Source organism: Schistocerca gregaria, chromosome 5 (genome assembly GCF_023897955.1).
Source record: "Schistocerca gregaria isolate iqSchGreg1 chromosome 5, iqSchGreg1.2, whole genome shotgun sequence".
NCBI lineage: Eukaryota > Metazoa > Arthropoda > Insecta > Orthoptera > Acrididae > Schistocerca > Schistocerca gregaria.
Genome location: NC_064924.1, coordinates 82,256,668 through 82,274,404, shown reverse-complemented (window position 1 = coordinate 82,274,404; position 17,737 = coordinate 82,256,668). Strand labels below are relative to the sequence as shown.

The window sequence follows — 17,737 nt, the reverse complement described above, 5'->3', positions numbered from 1 at the left end:
ATGTTCAGGATCTTGTTCAGAAACTAAATGCTGCTTTATTTACCATTAGAACAATACCTGAAATAACTGACAGTTCAACACGAAAAGTTGTCTACTTCGCATATTTTCATATGCTTATGTTGTATGGTATTATTTTTTGGGGTAATTCTTCTGATTCAAAAAGGGTATTTTTGGCTCAAAACGGGCTGTTCGAGCTATATGTGGTGTAAGTTCGAGAACTTCTTGTCGACCCCTGTCCAATAGTCTGGGAATTTTGACATTTCCCTCATAGTATATATTTTTTTTAGTGTTTGTTGTTAGCAATATTAGCTTATTCCGAAGAGTTAGTAGTTTCACTCAGTTAATACTAGGCAGAAATCAAATCTGCATGTGGAATCCGCTTCCTTGACTCTTGTGCAGAAAGGAGTGCAGTATTCTGCTGCATCCATTTTCAATAAGCTACCACAAGAACTCAAAAATCTTAGCAGAAGCCCAAACACTTTTAAGTCTAAACTAAAGAGTTTTCTCGTGGCCCACTCCTTCTATTCTGTCGAGGAGCTCCTGGAAGAGCTGAAAAATTAAGCAAATTCCAATGTTACGTTGTTAATTTTCTTTATTTAAATGTACGAATTGTCGCCTGAATACGTTTCTTGTATTTCATTTTATCTGTTTCTACTATCGTGTTATAATTTCATGTATTGGCTCGTTCCATGACCATGGAGACTTCTCCTTAATTTGGTCCCACGGAACAATAAATAAATAAAAAGATCCTACGATAAGCGACATGTTTCGTCACGGTAAGTTTTAGGAAGCACAAGAGCCTCATGGGGATACACAACATACTAAAGTAGTAGACGCCCAAACAGAGGCGTTGTGCATCACGGAGAGGTCTTCTGTTGAAATTCCGCGAGCTTATGTTCCAAGAAGAGTTGGGCAACACATTACTTCTTTCCATATATGTCTCGCAAAATGACCACATTGAGAAAAACAGGAAAGTTCGAAGTCATACGGGTATTTATAGACAGTAGATGTTTATACCCACCATTCGAAAATGGAACGAGTAAGGCGAAAAACGGCAGGTGTACGAGAAATACCCTACACGACGCACCGTAAGCTGCCTTGCTAAATGTCGACGTAAATATAATTGGCATCGTCTACCAGTGCGAGTACTCGTTTTCTGCTCTGGCTGTCGCGCCGTGAAGGTATTACGAACGGAGCCTTTGCGATGTACTATAATGCGGCGTAACGTGTGAAGTTTCCCTGCCCGGCTGTTGAACTCTGCCCCCTCCGCTCAGAGCCCACTCCATGCCAGTCGACCTTCGCTCTGCAGTGGCATGAGGCGGCAGCTGCCAGCTGGTATCGGCTGGTATCTCCGGACAGCTGATAAGACTAGTTTCAAGCGCTACGCCGGTGGGAGTCGCACGCTGTCCACGTCCGCTGAAGCTCTCCTCTGACGTGACGTGACGCGCCTCTCGTGTAAGTTGTAACACAGCCAGCTGTAGTTGTTTCCTTCCGCAGATTAACAGATCATCAGCATCAAGAAAGGAAAGAATGCTTGGTACACAATTTTACAGACGAAATCAGGACCTTACTTCCAACTCAACGCGCGACGGTAACAGCGTGTAACACGAGGCTAATTCTGAAACATCATAATTCAATGTCAGTGTTAGATTTCTCTAATTTAATGTAAGAACTTCTCAACAGCCTTCTTCCTTTTCGTAAAACTCCTTTTTGACGAGACATTTCAAACTGTACAAAGACTTTTGTTTAACAAGACTCTTTTTTTTGTAAATTTTCACAACGTAAATTTTGATTCGTGATTGCTTGTTTGTATTATTTTAGCATTTTCCGTGCTCTCCTTCACGTCGTGACACAATAAAGTGCTTTTATTTATTTTATTTCAAATGAATTCAGACAATAGTCCATGTAACATAATTTAATTACAGTTATTGAAATTAAATTTACATGATTACGGTGAAATTTATACAATTAATATTGCCCACTTTTCATGGACATATAGCAACATCGAAGTTCGTATCATTCAGTCAAGTTTTAGCGTAAAGCCTGCTGGAGTTGCCAAGCGGTTCTAGGCGCTTCAGTCCCGAACTGCGCGACCGCTACTGTCGCAGGTTTGAATTCTGCCTCGGGCATGGATGTGTGTGTTGTCCTTAGGTTAGTTAGGTTTAAGTAATTCTAAGTTCTAGGGGACTGATGACCTCATATGTTAAGTACCATAGTGCTCAGAGCCATTTTGACCATTTTTAGCGTAAACAAACTGAAGACCCAATCGGGTAACAGATGGAAACTATAGTATTTTTAAAGGCCTCTTGCACAAAGTCTGACGAACTTATAAATACGTTTCCAGCTTTGATAGTTCAAAGAACATAAAACTTATCGGAATGGAGCGTAATCAACACTTTTAGTTCCTTTTATAGTTTCCACCCTTTTTACGATTCGGTACCTCAATCTCTAAAAAATGAAAATCTTCTGGGATCACTTAGTTATCTGTCTGTTCGGCCGTCTGTTAACACCCCTTTTTCTCCGGGAAGGGCAGAAATATCACGTTGCAATTTATATTCATTGCTAAGGCCTATGCTCCCTTGGCGGTCTACATAATTAAGCTTCTAAGGCAGTGCAAATAAAAGACACTACCATATATGCCACATAGTTTGATACCCGTAAACTCACTCACCAAAACCTGTAGATGAATTATTTAAATAGATTTAAATTCGAAATTGTGAATATGGACAACCATTAACTGTAGAAAGGAATGACGACAGTGAAAATTTGTGCCAGACCAGGTGTCGAACCCGGACTACCCACGAACGTTTTTCTCGCCATTTCTTTTTCTTTTTTTTTTTTTTTTTGCGGTCGCCTTAGCATTTTTTTCCTTACAGGAATCTTTGTGGCTCCCAAAAGGGTGGGTGCTGACAAAGTGGGCAGTGGTCGTAACCTGAGGCCTGGCCACCATGTTCCATCTTCTCCCACAGGACACAAGGAAAGTTTAGGGAACAAGGAGTAGCGTCACAGAGAAAATCAGTTATTTATTTAGTATTTGCTTTGTTTTTCTTATTGTTGTTTTTTTGTAAACATTCCGATGACCAAAAAATAAAATGTTCTAAGAATGGAAATGCCGTGGATCAACTCCTCGTTGCAGTAACACACCAACTCTGGGGTCGGTTAAGAAAGACACTACGAAGGAAATTCTAGAAAAGTTGCCTGTATTTGGGTGTTGCCGGCAAATGCACAATGGAGTTCATTAAAGAAGTGCCAAAAGTCAAGGATATTTTTCTCGGCGTCAGTAAACATGTAGTAAACAGCGTGTCCACAATTCCACTTCACAAAGTTCTCGCCGGCCGGAGTGGCCGAGCGGTTCTAGGCGCTTCAGTCTGGAACCGCGCGACACGACTGAACTTCCGATGATAAGTGTAGGTGTGGCATTGAGTCAAATGCTTTTCAGAAATGAAGAAATACTGCATCTGTATGACTGCCTTGACCTATAACGTTCAGGATCTCACGCGAGTTTGGTTTCACAAGATGAATGTTTTCGGTATCAGTGCTAGCTGGCAGGTAGGAGCTCATTCTGTTCGAGATATTTCATTACTTCTGAACGCACCATATGTTTTAAGAGTCTGCAACAAGTTGATATCAAGGATACTGGACAGTAGTTTTGTGGAGAACCGTTGCTGCCCTTCCAGTATATTGGTATGACCTGTGTTTTCGTCCAGCTTTTGAAGAACGAGATTTGCTTTCAGTCCATCTGGTCCAGCTCCACTGGCGCCAATCCCATCTCCTCACAGCAGTTGTCTTTCCTCAGCTTTCCACACCTAAATAGCGTGGTGTCTATGAAATGAGTGGCTCAGTCGTTGCAAGTTTGCACATTGTCTCGCGACATCAGATAAGTAGCAAAGTTCATATGGCTCCAGCATTGCGCCAATACATAGTTTGGGGAGTGTAATCACCTCATATAACTTTTGTGTCTCTGAGGATAGACTAGAGATCGTGACTACTCGGCACTACCTTCTAATAAGTACCTTTTCATTTGATCAAACAGATAACACTGAGGTGACGTAAGTCATGGGTAGCGATATGCACACATACAGATGGCGGTAGTATTCCGCACACAGGGTATAAAGGAGCAGCGCATTGGCATAGCTGTCATTTGCACTTATGTGAAAATATTTCGACGTGATTATTGCGGCACGACGGAAATTAACAGACTTTGAACGCGGAATGGTAGTTGGAGCTAGAGGCACGAGAAATGCATTTTCGGAGATCGTTAGAGAATTCGATATTCTGAGATCCACAATCTCAAGAGCGTGCTGAGAATACCAACTTTCTGGCCTACACAGTGGCCGACGGCCTTCACTTTGTAAGTAGGCTGTTTAGGTTTTCATGTTGGTAACGCCATGTAGCGCTCTATATGAAAATCTCTGACTGTGCTGTGTGCAGTCTGTGGCTGGTTTGCATTGTTGGAATTTGCTATTGTATGTTGGGCAGTTGGCTGTTAACAGCGCGTAGCGTTGCGCAGTTGGAGGTGAGCCGCCAGCAGTGGTGGATGTGGGGAGAGAGATGGCGGAGTTTTGAGAACGGATGATCTGGACGTGTGTCCATCAGCGACAGTAAATTTGTAAGATTGGATGTCATGAACTGATATATATATATCATGACTTTGGAACATGATTAAGGTAAATACATTGTTTGTTCTCTATCAAAATCTTTCATTTGATGACTATTCCTATCAGTAGTTAGTGCCTTCAGTAGTTAGAATCTTTTATTTAGCTGGCAGTACTGGCGTTCGCTGTATTGCAGTAGTTCGAGTAACGAAGATTTTTTGTGAGGTAAGTGATTCATGCAAGGTATAGCTTATTGTTAGTCAAGGCCATTCTTTTGTAGGGATTATTGAAAGTCAGACTGCGTTGCGCTAAAAATATTGTGTGTCAGTTCAGTGATGATCAGAATAAGTAAAAAGAGAAATGCCTGAGTACGTTCAGTTTTGCTCAGCTGTTTGAAAATCGGATAACGTAAGAGGTTTATCAGCGACAGTAATTCACTAATTTTTCTAAGGAGGCGTTTCAACTTAACGACCGGGAGCAGCGGCGGTTGTGTAGATTTGACACTTCTAACAGGCAAGAAATGTTGCGTGAAATAACCGCAGGTATCAATGTGAGGCGTACGACGAACGTATCCGTTCGGACTGTGCGGCGAAATTTGGTCTTAATGGGCTATGTCAGCAGACGACCGACCCCAGGCCTTTGCTAGCTACACGACATTGCCTGTAACGCCTCCCTGGCCTCGTAATCGTATGGGTTGGACACTAGAGGATTGGAAAACCGTGGTCTGGTCAGTTGAGCCCCGATTTCAAGTGGTAAGAGCCAAAGGTAGGGTTCGAGTGTGGCGCAGACCCGACGGAGCTATGGAGCAAGTTGTCAACAAGGCACTGTGCAAGCTGGTGGCTGCTCCATAATGGTGTGGGCTGTGTTTACATGGAGCGGAGTACGTGCTCTGGTGCAACTGAACCAATCATTGACTGGGAATAGTTATGTTCGGCAACTTGGAAATCACTTACAGCCATTCATGGACTTAATGTTTATAGATGACAATGCGCTATGACACCAGGCCACAATTGTTCGCGATTGATTTTAAGAACATTCTGAACACTTAGAGGGAATGATATGGTCACTCAGATCGCCCGACAGGAATTCCATAGAACATTTACGAGTCATAATCGAGAGTTCAGTTCGTGCACAAAATCCTGGAGTGCGGCCCCTCCCGCCGGAGTTTCGAGTCCTCTCCTTGGGCAAGGGTGTGTGTGTTGTCCTTAGCGTAAGTTGGTTTAAGTAGAGTGTAAGTCTAGGGACCGATGACCTTCTCAGTTTGGTCCCTTAGGAATTCACATGCATTTGAACAACAAAATCCTGCACCGGCCACACTTCTGCAGCTATGGACGGCTATAGAGGCAGCATATTTCTGCCTGGGACTTCCGACGACTTGTTGAGCGCATGTCACGTCGGGTTGCGTCACTACGCCGAGCAAAAGGACGTACGATAGGGTTGATACAGGTTACAAACCGGACACAATGGGAGGGACCAGGCCCTTTTGCTTTTTTCTTTTATCTTTCGTTTATTACATCAGAGAAATACACATTTTAAGACAAAATTTAATTACATGAAATATTGCTCCCAGTAAAGGTTAACATAAGCAGTGACAAAACTTAGTTGTCTTAAGGGTTACTGCTGGGAACATATTTTAAGGAGGCAATGTAAGGTTTATATCAATTTAGCTCAAACACGTAGCTAGTGATTGAATCACGACACAGACACTTCAACAATTTCGGTAACAAATAAATAGCGTGAATTTGTACTCACAGTAACCAACTAATCAACAGCGTTGCCATTGAATAAGCAGTAGGCCATTTGAAATGAATTAGCAACACCCCGCAACTAGGGGAGTTAATACCAACAGTCTTTAAATGTCTTGCTCCCCATTAAAAAAACAAACTTACAGTCATTAAATGAATAACAAATCAATCACACTACTCTCCACTCAAACTCTTCAGTGGAAGCCAAGCCGAAATGAAGATTCCATTAACTGACTAGCGCTGAAGTCACACTATAGCTCATCTCTGTGTTCCCAGACACACATGGGGCAAACTTATACAAGACAAGATTTTGAAGGGAGCACATCAGTAAAACCGGTAGTGGAGCTAACTCGTGCCACTGAAAATTAAGCTACTAGACCGGAGCACAAGGTGGTTTACAATGAGATAGCCTTAGTGCTATACTGCGCTCCAAAATATTAATTCAAACGGCCAATTCAAAATTAAGTACACATAAACCAGCAATAATTAACGAGGAGTGACTCCAGGTCGCTCGAAGGGATGACAACACTTAACTGAAAAGACAAATGCCGGAAGCGGCAGTAACATCAAACACCTTCTCCGAGTTTTAACCAGGTGTCACTTCCCGCTATACAAGTAAACATTTAACCAATCACAAGGAAGGAACCCCAAAGAGAAAATTCAAATAAAACCCCAACTATTTAAATTTAAAAGAATTAGCTCTCCCGAAAGGCAGTGTAAACGCTAAGGCCACACTTAAGAGGCCACCAAAATTGGTTACAAAAGGTCTTATACATTTGCTCCTTTTCTTTAAAGAAACACAAGGCTGCTTAACTTCTGCTGGACGTCCGGTATGGCTCGTGTAGGATACACCAGGCAGCAACCCAAGCTAGGCGGTCGCAAGGCACGGTGAGCAAAATCAGGAGAGCAGACAGGCAGGCAGAAAACACGTATCCTCCATCCTGAACCGGCAGACCGCGTACAGCCAACTCCCCATATATGTGGTTGCATCCCACCCCGTACCACGCGGCGTCTCAGCAGGTAGCCCGAGCAAACGTCAACTGCCACTCGCCCCGCGAATGCGGAAAACAACAAGGCAAGCAAAGATAAGAAACATCGAAGGATCGATAATGGACATCCAAGAGACTGGCGTGCCAGTAACGAGCGCCACGGCTCAAGGGTATTATGAGGTATCCGATGACTTTTGTCACATTAGCGAATTACACCTAAGAAATTCACAGTGATATGTTGGCATCACAAGTACATTCTGACATCGAGCAGGTTCCTGGTGCCCTCGAGCGCTGGTATCCCCTACACCTTTCTACTGCTGTGCGTACGAGACACATCCCTACGCGTGGTGTCGGGTCACACTGGCCGTAGGTCAGTCGGCCGGTGCGTCGTCACTATAGGGAGGGCGCTGTGTTGTCTGCAGTCACTTGCTCGCCCAGAGGTAGGAACACTGAGAGGGTCGCGCCGGGAAAGGTGATCGTTCCCTTTGCACCGCCTCTGAAGTCAGCCAGCCGCTGCCCGGCCCCGCACCACACAGCAGAACAGTGATCCAGGCAACAGCCTGCCGCCTCTGCACGCCCTGAGCCTCGGCGTAGACACCCTCAAAACATTCATACAATAAGCTGCAGTCTTACGAAGTAAGCGCACTGCAAAGCAATGGAGTACTGTGATCTGACTATCTGTGAAATTTATTCTAAAATGGTTCAAATGGCTCTGAGCGCTATGGACACTCTCAGGTCATCAGTCCCCTAGAACGTAGAACTACTTAAACCTAACTAACCTAAGGACATCACACACATCCATGCCCGAGGCAGGATTCGAACCTGCGACCGTAGAGGTCGCGCGGTTCCAGTCTGTAGCGCCTAGAACCGCTCGTCCACTCCGGCCGGCTCTGAAATTTATTAACAATGTTCGAGAGACGGATTGAAATTACAGTCTGTAGCGGAGTGTGGGCTGATGTGAGACTTCCTGGCAGATTAAAATTGTGTACCGGACCGAAACTCGAACTTGCGACCTTTGCCTTTGGCGTTCAAGTGCTCTACTATATGAGCTACCAAAGCACGACTCACTACACTTCCGCATAGATTTAATTCCGCCAGTGCCTCGTCTCCTACCTTCCAAACTTTGAAGAAGTTCTCCTGCACACCTTGCAGGTCGATGATAAAATGAACAGATATAAAAATACAACATAAAACCTTATCTATACACAGTACCTGAAAGTTGTCTTAATCACAATAATTCTAATGTTAGTGACTATCTCTTGACTTTAAAAAGGATGAGAATTGATTGACATCATTAATACATGGGTTGGATAAAATGTAGTGGTAACACTGTTATAATTCATACCAGACTTTACTGACAGACATTTGCCGTATTGCATGCCTGCAGTACAATCGTCTCGCATCTGGAACACCTTCGCCCCACACTGTTGGAAGGCGTCGTACACCGTCAGCGCGTCTAGTTTTGTCGAGATGTCGCAAGGGCCGTTCTATGGCACAGGTGATGTCATCTCTTGTATTGTAGCGCATTCCACCAATAGTTTCCTTCCTTTCGGCGAATAGGTCGTAACCGCACTGACTCGTAGTGGGTCAATACGGTGGTTGTTCCAGTATCTCCCACCCCCACATACGCAGAAGCTCCTGCACGGGGTTCGCCGTATGGCACTGTGCATCGTCATGAAGTTATCGTGGTATTCAGTCCATTGGCGAACCACAGAAGACAGGTAAGGTGCTCAGTTGTCATGTTGTACCGTGGACGGACGTCCCGAACGGGACCGATCTTGAAACATATCCCTGGCATCCGTGAACACTTTCATCCATCCCGCCACTGTACGATACGGCAACGCTCCAGCATCGCACGCCTAATGCGTTCGCTGAAAACGTTGCTGTTTGCCCTACAACGTGCCACTTCAGTCTTGATCCATGTGTGTTGTTCGCGTTACCTAAATATGCTGTTAGGGCACTTGAACTAATCTCCCACGCTTCCAGACAATACCCACAACAATTGACTCAAACACAGCCGTTGCCGTTCAGTGCACTGTTTCAACTGACTTTCTGCTATCAGCTACAGGCAGCGCGCATACCATTGGATGCACATCCTTCATGCTACGGCAGTGTTGTCATTACTTTGTCTCCAGCCCTAGGATACTCAAGTAGCAACGAAAAAACTCAAATGCAGTCTTGATCGATTTTTTTTTTTTTTTTTTTTTTTTTGTGAACAAGGAAGAAGCGTATGCGATGTGGGGGTGGGAGTGGGAGCAAGCAGGAGAGCATCATATTTCTAATTAACTACCCCGCCCATGTGACTAGCTATTCCACATCCATGTAACTTACATGCTTGCGAGATATTCGCCGATACAGGTACTGACATCTCGATTCGGTAAGGAAATAAACAAAACTATGTTCACCCAAGCTCTACCAACCAAACAAAACTACTGCAACTGCATCTCCAATTTTACTGGCAATTTCCTCAATATCCACAACTCTACTGTGGGTCCCACAATCTACTGCAACTACATGAAACCACCTTCTTTTCATCACCTCGACACATCTGAAACGTGACGCTTTTCAGTCTCACTTTGCAAACCACCCCCCGGAAACATAATTCGCAAAATATTGCCCACTAATTATGCTCATCTTCTTCCCTGAAATATAACACAAAAATCCACCTAGCAACTGTCGAAATAATGAACAGCCATTAATTCTTCTTTTGTTTGAACCTGAAAATACGGTAAATTAACAGTATCCAGCATGTTCAAGATATAGTATGACAAATGTTTGATCCAATGTCCTACCGGGGGTGAAGGCTCACTCTTATTATCTTTGTTATCGGACGCATCCTGCCTTGACACTGTCTAGTCGTATGCTGGGCGTTAGCTTACTTCTCGCCCTCATTTCCCTCATCGGTTCTTGTTTGTCGTGATCGAAACTCTTTCGTCACATCACACTAGCGATTATGGCCTATCCATCCTTGTTAGCCGCAGCTGACGAGGTTTCCCATGTCACACTAGCTCTACTAGTAATAACAATCAAAACATACCTGAATGAAACACAAAATCTCGCCAGAAGGCTTAAAACTAAAAAGACCCTGCCGTTTTAGCAGGTACATTCCTCTACTTTAACTACCACAGCGCTTTTCCAGCAGCTGTCAGCTTTACATCGAAGCTCAATGTCTGTGACATTAAAAATACTTTATACTTACCCTTCAAAAATACCGTAAACTATATTACTTAGCGGCACTCGTACATAGTATTCATTCTCAGTATTTCGTTCTCTGGCTATCATAATACTCCATAATATGCTATCCTTTCATGCTCCGATCAGTTCACATCAATGAGAGGAGGACACACATAACAGAAAAGTTCCCCATCCAGTGCGCTCAAAATTAACTCACAACAGCACAAGCATTAATCGTGAACTAAGACTACTATATTGCTCAAATATCAATTAAAAGAGAGATCATCACATACAACAAGGAACAAATTACACTTACTGATTTAGCTACTATTGTCTAAATTTCTTAAGACTAGAAATACACTCCTGGAAATGGAAAAAAGAACACATTGACACCGGTGTGTCAGACCCACCATACTTGCTCCGGACACTGCGAGAGGGCTGTACAAGCAATGATCACACGCACGGCACAGCGGACACACCAGGAACCGCGGTGTTGGCCGTCGAATGGCGCTAGCTGCGCAGCATTTGTACACCGCCGCCGTCAGTGTCAGCCAGTTTACCGTGGCATACGGAGCTCCATCGCAGTCTTTAACACTGGTAGCATGCCGCGACAGCGTGGACGTGAACCGTATGTGCAGTTGACGGACTTTGAGCGAGGGCGTATAGTGGGCATGCGGGAGGCCGGGTGGACGTACCGCCGAATTGCTCAACACGTGGGGCGTGAGGTCTCCACAGTACATCCATGTTGTCGCCAGTGGTCGGCGAAAGGTGCACGTGCCCGTCGACCTGGGACCGGACCGCAGCGACGCACGGATGCACGCCAAGACCGTAGGATCCTACGCAGTGCCGTAGGGGACCGCACCGCCACTTCCCAGCAAATTAGGGACACTGTTGCTCCTGGGGTATCGGCGAGGACCATTCGCAACCGTCTCCATGAAGCTGGGCTACGGTCCCGGACACCGTTAGGCCGTCTTCCGCTCACGCCCCAACAACGTGCAGCCCGCCTCCAGTGGTGTCGCGACAGGCGTGAATGGAGGGACGAATGGAGACGTGTCGTCTTCAGCGATGACAGTCACTTCTGCCTTGGTGCCAATGATGGTCGTATGCGTGTTTGGCGCCGTGCAGGTGAGCACCACAATCAGGACTGCATACGACGGAGGCACACAGGGCCAACACCCGGCGTCATGGTGTGGGGAGCGATCTCCTACACTGGCCGTACACCTCTGGTGATCGTCGAGGGGACACTGAATAGTGCACGGTACATCCAAACCGTCATCGAACCCATCGTTCTACCATTCCTAGACCGGCAAGGGAACTTACTGTTCCAACAGGACAATGCACGTCCGCATGTATCCCGTGCCACCCAACGTGCTCTAGAAGGTGTAAGTCAACTACCCTGGCCAGCAAGATCTCCGGATTGTCCCCCATTGAGCATGTTTGTAACTGGATGAAGCGTCGTCTCAGGCGGTCTGTACGTCCAGCACGAATGCTGGTCCAACTGAGGCGCCAGGCGGAAATGGCATGGCAAGTTGTTTTACAGGACTACATCTAGCATCTCTACGATCGTCTCCATGGGATAGTAGCAGCCTGCATTGCTGCGAAAGGTGGATATGCACTGTACTAGTGCCGACATTGTGCATGCTCTGTTGCCTGTGGCTATGTGCCTGTGGTTCTGTCAGTGTGATCATGTGATGTATCTGACCCCAGGAATGTGTCAATAAAGTTTCCCCTTCCTTGGACAATGAATTCACGGTGTTCTTATTTCAATTTCCAGGAGTGTATGATGCCAATCACACAACCCTGTAGTTCTAATCATCACAAGTTAACAATATTGGCATGGATTATTCTTCTTGCTTGGAACAGTCTGCAGTAAACACTGAAAAATTTACTGAATAGATATTTATGTTTTTTCGAAGGGTGTGAGACTCCACCAGCAGTTTGGCCCCACTATCAAATCAAATTTATGCGGCAGACTTTTCTGCATTTCCCTTTGACTGTTAGATTGCTCCTGTATTTTTTCAAGTCCCAGTTTCACAACCTGCATCGGCCTAAGACGACCAGTTGGGAAAAATTCACCATTTCCGTAATCCTATTGGTGTCACACCCTCCCTGGGAGCCACAGGCCTTGCCATTGGTGTGGTGGCTTACAATATGTGATCAAAAGTATCCGGACACCCCCAAAAAATACGTTTTTCATGTTAGGTGCATTGTGCTGCCACGTACTGCCAGGTACTCCATATCAGCGATCTCAGTAGTCATTAGACATCGTCAGAGAGCAGAAAGGGGCGCTGCGCGGAACTCACGGACTTCGAACGTGGTCAGGTGATTGGGTATCACTTTTAGGGACACAAAAAGGTGGCTGTTATATGAACTTGATCCTTCCTCAATAACATCTTGATCAAGAATCGATCCGATTTTCTTCTGAACTACTTCTTTGTAAATGTGGGCTATGGGGTATGGATGGACAAACACTTGTGGTGTTCTTTCTCTCTGAATCCGTACATGAAATTTCGAATCATGCCTGGTGTCTCTGAGAACAACCTCATGTGATAATATATATTTCGCTTTGCTCTTCTCATTAAGTGGCTCGACACGTACCAATTCAACCTCTATCACCCAATATACTTCCTCAGAACTGCACTCTTTATTCCACGTATGTACACCAGAATCACTCATGACCGCAAGATCTAATTTATTGATTCATTTGTGTAATCATCGAATTATAACTAGACTCCACTGTTCTCCTCTTTCGCCAAGACATATCTGTCAGTAAGACGTATTACCATTTAGTATTGGTTCAGAAAGTCCAGGTCCACAATTGCCTCTAGCATTACAGGTGAGACAATAATTAAATTCACAGGTAATAAATATGACTTTCATTGAAATCAAATGGTTCAAATGGCTCTGAGCACTATGGGACTTAACTGCTGTGGTCATCAGTCCCCTAGAACTTAGAACTACTTAAACCTAACTAACATAAGGACATCACACACACCCATGCCCGAGGCAGGATTCGAACCTGCGACCGTAGCAGTCACGCGGTTCCGGACTGAAGCGCCTAGAACCGGACGGCCACCGAGGCAGGCTGACTTTCATTGAATCTCAGTTCTAGTCTGCTTCTCAACTTGAATACTCTTCTTGTTCACTGCGCCACATACACTCGTTCTTGAATTGAGAAGAATAGTCACAACTTTTCTTTACTATACTAGTCAAAGGTAGTTCAATTTATCACAGAGAGATTACCAGTGCGCAAAATGCATTGACTCCATTAATCATTTATTCTAACAATGAATATCGGATAGCCGCTACTGGATGTCTTATACTCCTCTTCTATCAAGGTTCTTCCGAGCTCTAAAATCTATGTACCTACATCAAGAGTGCTCACCAATGTGCCTAGTCAGTTCCCTGAAGCATCAGTTTCCTTTCCATTCCAGTTATTCCTACATGAACCTGCATTTCTGATTTCTAAGCTTTTCGGAGTTTTGTGATTTGTTCTTCCTTCTTGTCTGTCAAAATTCCATGTACCATTGTGATCCCTCCATGGAGACCAGTTCCACCTATAACTGTTTCGCTGTGGTGGATGAAGTTATTGCCGGTTATTATATTATGGCACCCTTCTATACAGATTTATCGGTATAGATTCTATAAATACGGAGTCAATTTGTATCTGTTGCTAGAGGCCTTTGAGGAGCATGGAGTAATGGTCAATCTAACAAAAGCAGAGTTTGGGGGCTATGGAGGAAAGTTATTTCTCACAATTTGTACCGGGTTATACACTCCTGAGCCATGATAATAACCGAGTTCTTGCAGAGGGTACGGGAACTGTTTGACATCATGTGTATTCCTACTGGCAACCAGAATCATTCATGACCACAAGATCTAATTACTGGTTCATTTGTGTAATCATCGAATTCTAACTGGACACACTGTTCTCCACTTTCGCCAAGACAAATCTGTCCTTGATTATTGGAGGACAATTTGGTTAGGCATATTTGTTGTGGTTGACAGGAGAGCCAACCGTATGGTTCAAGGAGGCCGAAATGCACGCGTTTTAGCTCACGCAGGCTGGCGTGAGGTCTGGAACATGACAAGGGAATTAGAATTGAGCAAAAGCGGACGTAGCTGGTGGAATACTTAACTTTAATCCATTAATGGAGAATGTCGCTCTTTATGGTACATGATTCACAATATCAATAGTACGGATACTGGCGCCTTGCTAGGTCGTAGCAAATAACGTAGCTGAAGGCTACGCTAACTATCGTCTCGGCAAATGAGAGCGTAGAAGTCAGTGAACCATCGCTAGCCAAGTCGGCTGTACAACTGGGGCGAGTGCTAGGAAGTCTGTTTAGACCTGCCGTGTGGCGGCGCTCGGTCTACAATCACTTATAGTGGCGACACACGTGTCCGACGTATACTACCGGACCGCGGCCGATTTAAAGGCTACCACCTAACAAGAGTGGTGTCTGGCGGTGACACCACAATATTCGAACTAACTCAGAGGGATCGTACAGCATGTCGAGACACCGATTTCTCCAAACCATCTTCGGAAAGTAATGCATCGGATTCTGTTAGTTAGAACTTGCAGTTTTACTTGACGGGTATTCTTCCAAAGAAAACACATTAGAAATGAGCCTTTGTTTTAAACTTATGGACCAGTGAGTGCATGCAGGTCACTGCTTCATCTCTAAGGTACCCATACACAAAATTAATCTTCAATGACCAGGATTTCGATAACATATTGTAGATTTGATCAATTCACTTCCTAGGATGATGGATGGTCAAGAAGAAGGGAAAGAGTACATCTCTTTGGGGAACACAATGTGTCCCTAGCTCTCGTCATCATCGAAATACCGAGCATCATAACTGTCCAATCGTGAATGTGATAGTGTATTCCATATGCCGCACAACCTGTCTTGAAGATTGCACAGTTCTTTTGCATATACGTCTACATTCGCATTTACGTCTACATCTACGTGTATAGTCTGCAAATAACACTTAAGTGCGTGGCAGAGAGTCCATCTAACCACCTTCACACTAATTTTCTATCATTGCAATCTTAGAACAGCACGCGGAGGAAACGAACACATGTATCTTTCCGTGCGAGCTCTGATTTCCCTTATTTTATTATGATGATCGTTTCTCCCTTTGTAGGTCAGCGTCAACAAAATATTTTCGCATTCGGAGGAGAAAGTTGGTGATTGAAATTGCGTGAGAAGATGCAGCCGCAACGAGAAACGCCTTTAGTTTAATGATGTTCACCCCAAATCCTGTATCATGTCAGAGACACTGTCTTCCCTATTTCGCGATAATACAAAACGCACTGCTCTTCTTTGAACTTTCTCGATGTACTCCATTAATGCTATCTAGTAAGGATAGCAGACCACCCAACAGTACTCCGAAAGAGGACGGACAAGTATACTGTAGGTAGTGTCTCTCTTGCATGTTCCAAGCGTTCTGGCAATAAAACGCAGTCTTTGGTTTGCCTTCCGCATGACTTTTTCTACGCGTTCTTTCCAATTTAATTATTTCTTAAGTATTCCATAATTGTAATTCCTAGGTATTTAGTTGAGTTTACGGCCTTTAAATTTGACAGATATATCGCGCAACCGAAGTATAACGCGATAACTTTTCGTCTCACGCAGCTGACTTCACACTAAGATATATCGCGCAACCGAAGTATAACGCGATCCCTTTTCGTCTCACGCGGCTGACTTCACACTTAGGGTCAATTGCAAATTTTCGCTGCGTACAGACATCTTTTCTAGGTCGTATTGCAATTTGTTTTCATCTTCTGATGACTTTGCTAGACGATGAGCGGCAGCATCATCTAGCATACTTTACATACTCTTTGGATTATCTGACAGGTTTAGAGACAAAGTTTCGTTGCTGAAATTATGGTTAGCATCTCACATTGAAGTCCGCGCTAAATTTCGAGCTTCTGTAAAAGATCGTCAATCTCGGAGATTTTGCGTTCGTCCAAATCTGGCATGTTTTTTTCGTAGTTCCTGCAACAGGTAATGAGACACGGTTTCCACAGCTGAGGACGGCCGGAGTGGCCGAGCGGTTCTAGGCGCTTCAGTCTGGAACCGCGCGACCGCTACGGCCGCAGGTTCGAATCCAGCCTCGGGCATGGATGTGTGTGCTGCTCTTAGGTTAGTTAGGTTTAAGTAGCTCAAAGTTCTAGCGGACTGATGACCTCAGAAGTTAAGTCCCATAGTGCTCAGAGCCATTTGAACCATTTGAACCACAGCTGAGTTGCAGAGACATGATGTTGCTCTGTGCTGCCTGCAGTCTGGCCATTCAACAAGTGTCAGGTGGCCCCTAGTCCCACCAAACCCCCGACTCACACTGCAGTCGCAGTGACCTGGCCAAGGTGTTCTCCGCTTCACCCCTCGCCAAGTGGTGGCGTGGAACCAGCTCGGGTGGGTCCGCTGAACGAACGACCTCGCGCATACATCAGACCGCCTTTCCCCGCACGCTGGGGGAACTACTTGTCCCCACCCCCCTTTCCCTCCTGTCGACCCATCTACATAATGCTTGGGGCCAGGCGGCTAAGGATCGAGGTGATCCTTCGATCCTTCGCCCCTGGCAAAACTGTCAAAGCTCCCCCCCCCCCCCCCCCCCCTTAGCATCTCATAAAAACTCCCTAAAACTTCCTTTCTGCATTTTTTCCCCACAGATGTAAGAATGTTGTAATTTTAACGTAGGTTGAATAAAAATGAAGCTTTATTGAACAATATTATTTAAATGAGCTATATACAAAAAAAATATTGCACACAACAAATTAAATGTATCACTGTACTAAATAAATTGCAAATTGTACAAACTTTTGTTCAAAAGGCTCTGAGCAATATGGGACTTAACTGCAGTGGTCACCAGTCCCCCTAGAACTTAGAACTACTTAAACCTAACTAGCCTAAGGGCATCACACACATCCATGCCCGAGGCAGAATTATAACCTGCGACCGTAGCGGTCGCGCGGTTCCAGACTGTAGCGCCTAGAACCTCTCGGCCAGCCAGGCCGGCGTACAAGCTTTCTAAGAGAATTTAAAGTAAAACAAAATCTAGGTCTTACTGTTTGTGGTAGCTACCGTACATTCATTTTATCAATTTTATAATAAAGGACAGATTTTGTCTGCTCCTATTGAATTATTAACAGTGTATGAATCATTAGTAGGAAACAAAAGAAATGGGGCTTTGCGCTGAGAACACATTTCTGTCCAAGAACTGTGTT

The 17,737-nt window shown here is 44.7% G+C and overlaps 1 protein-coding gene across 1 annotated transcript in view; it reads left to right on the top strand.

Annotated features, from left to right (window-relative positions):
- The first annotated feature begins 1,370 nt into the window (after positions 1-1,370).
- The window catches only part of LOC126272922 (UDP-glycosyltransferase UGT5-like), a 146,496-nt gene continuing 130,129 nt past the window's right edge, over positions 1,371-17,737 (top strand). Inside the window, exon 1 of the mRNA XM_049976211.1 lies at positions 1,371-1,455. The gene's annotated coding sequence lies outside the window, so the exon portion shown is untranslated. The remainder of the gene's footprint in view (positions 1,456-17,737) is intronic.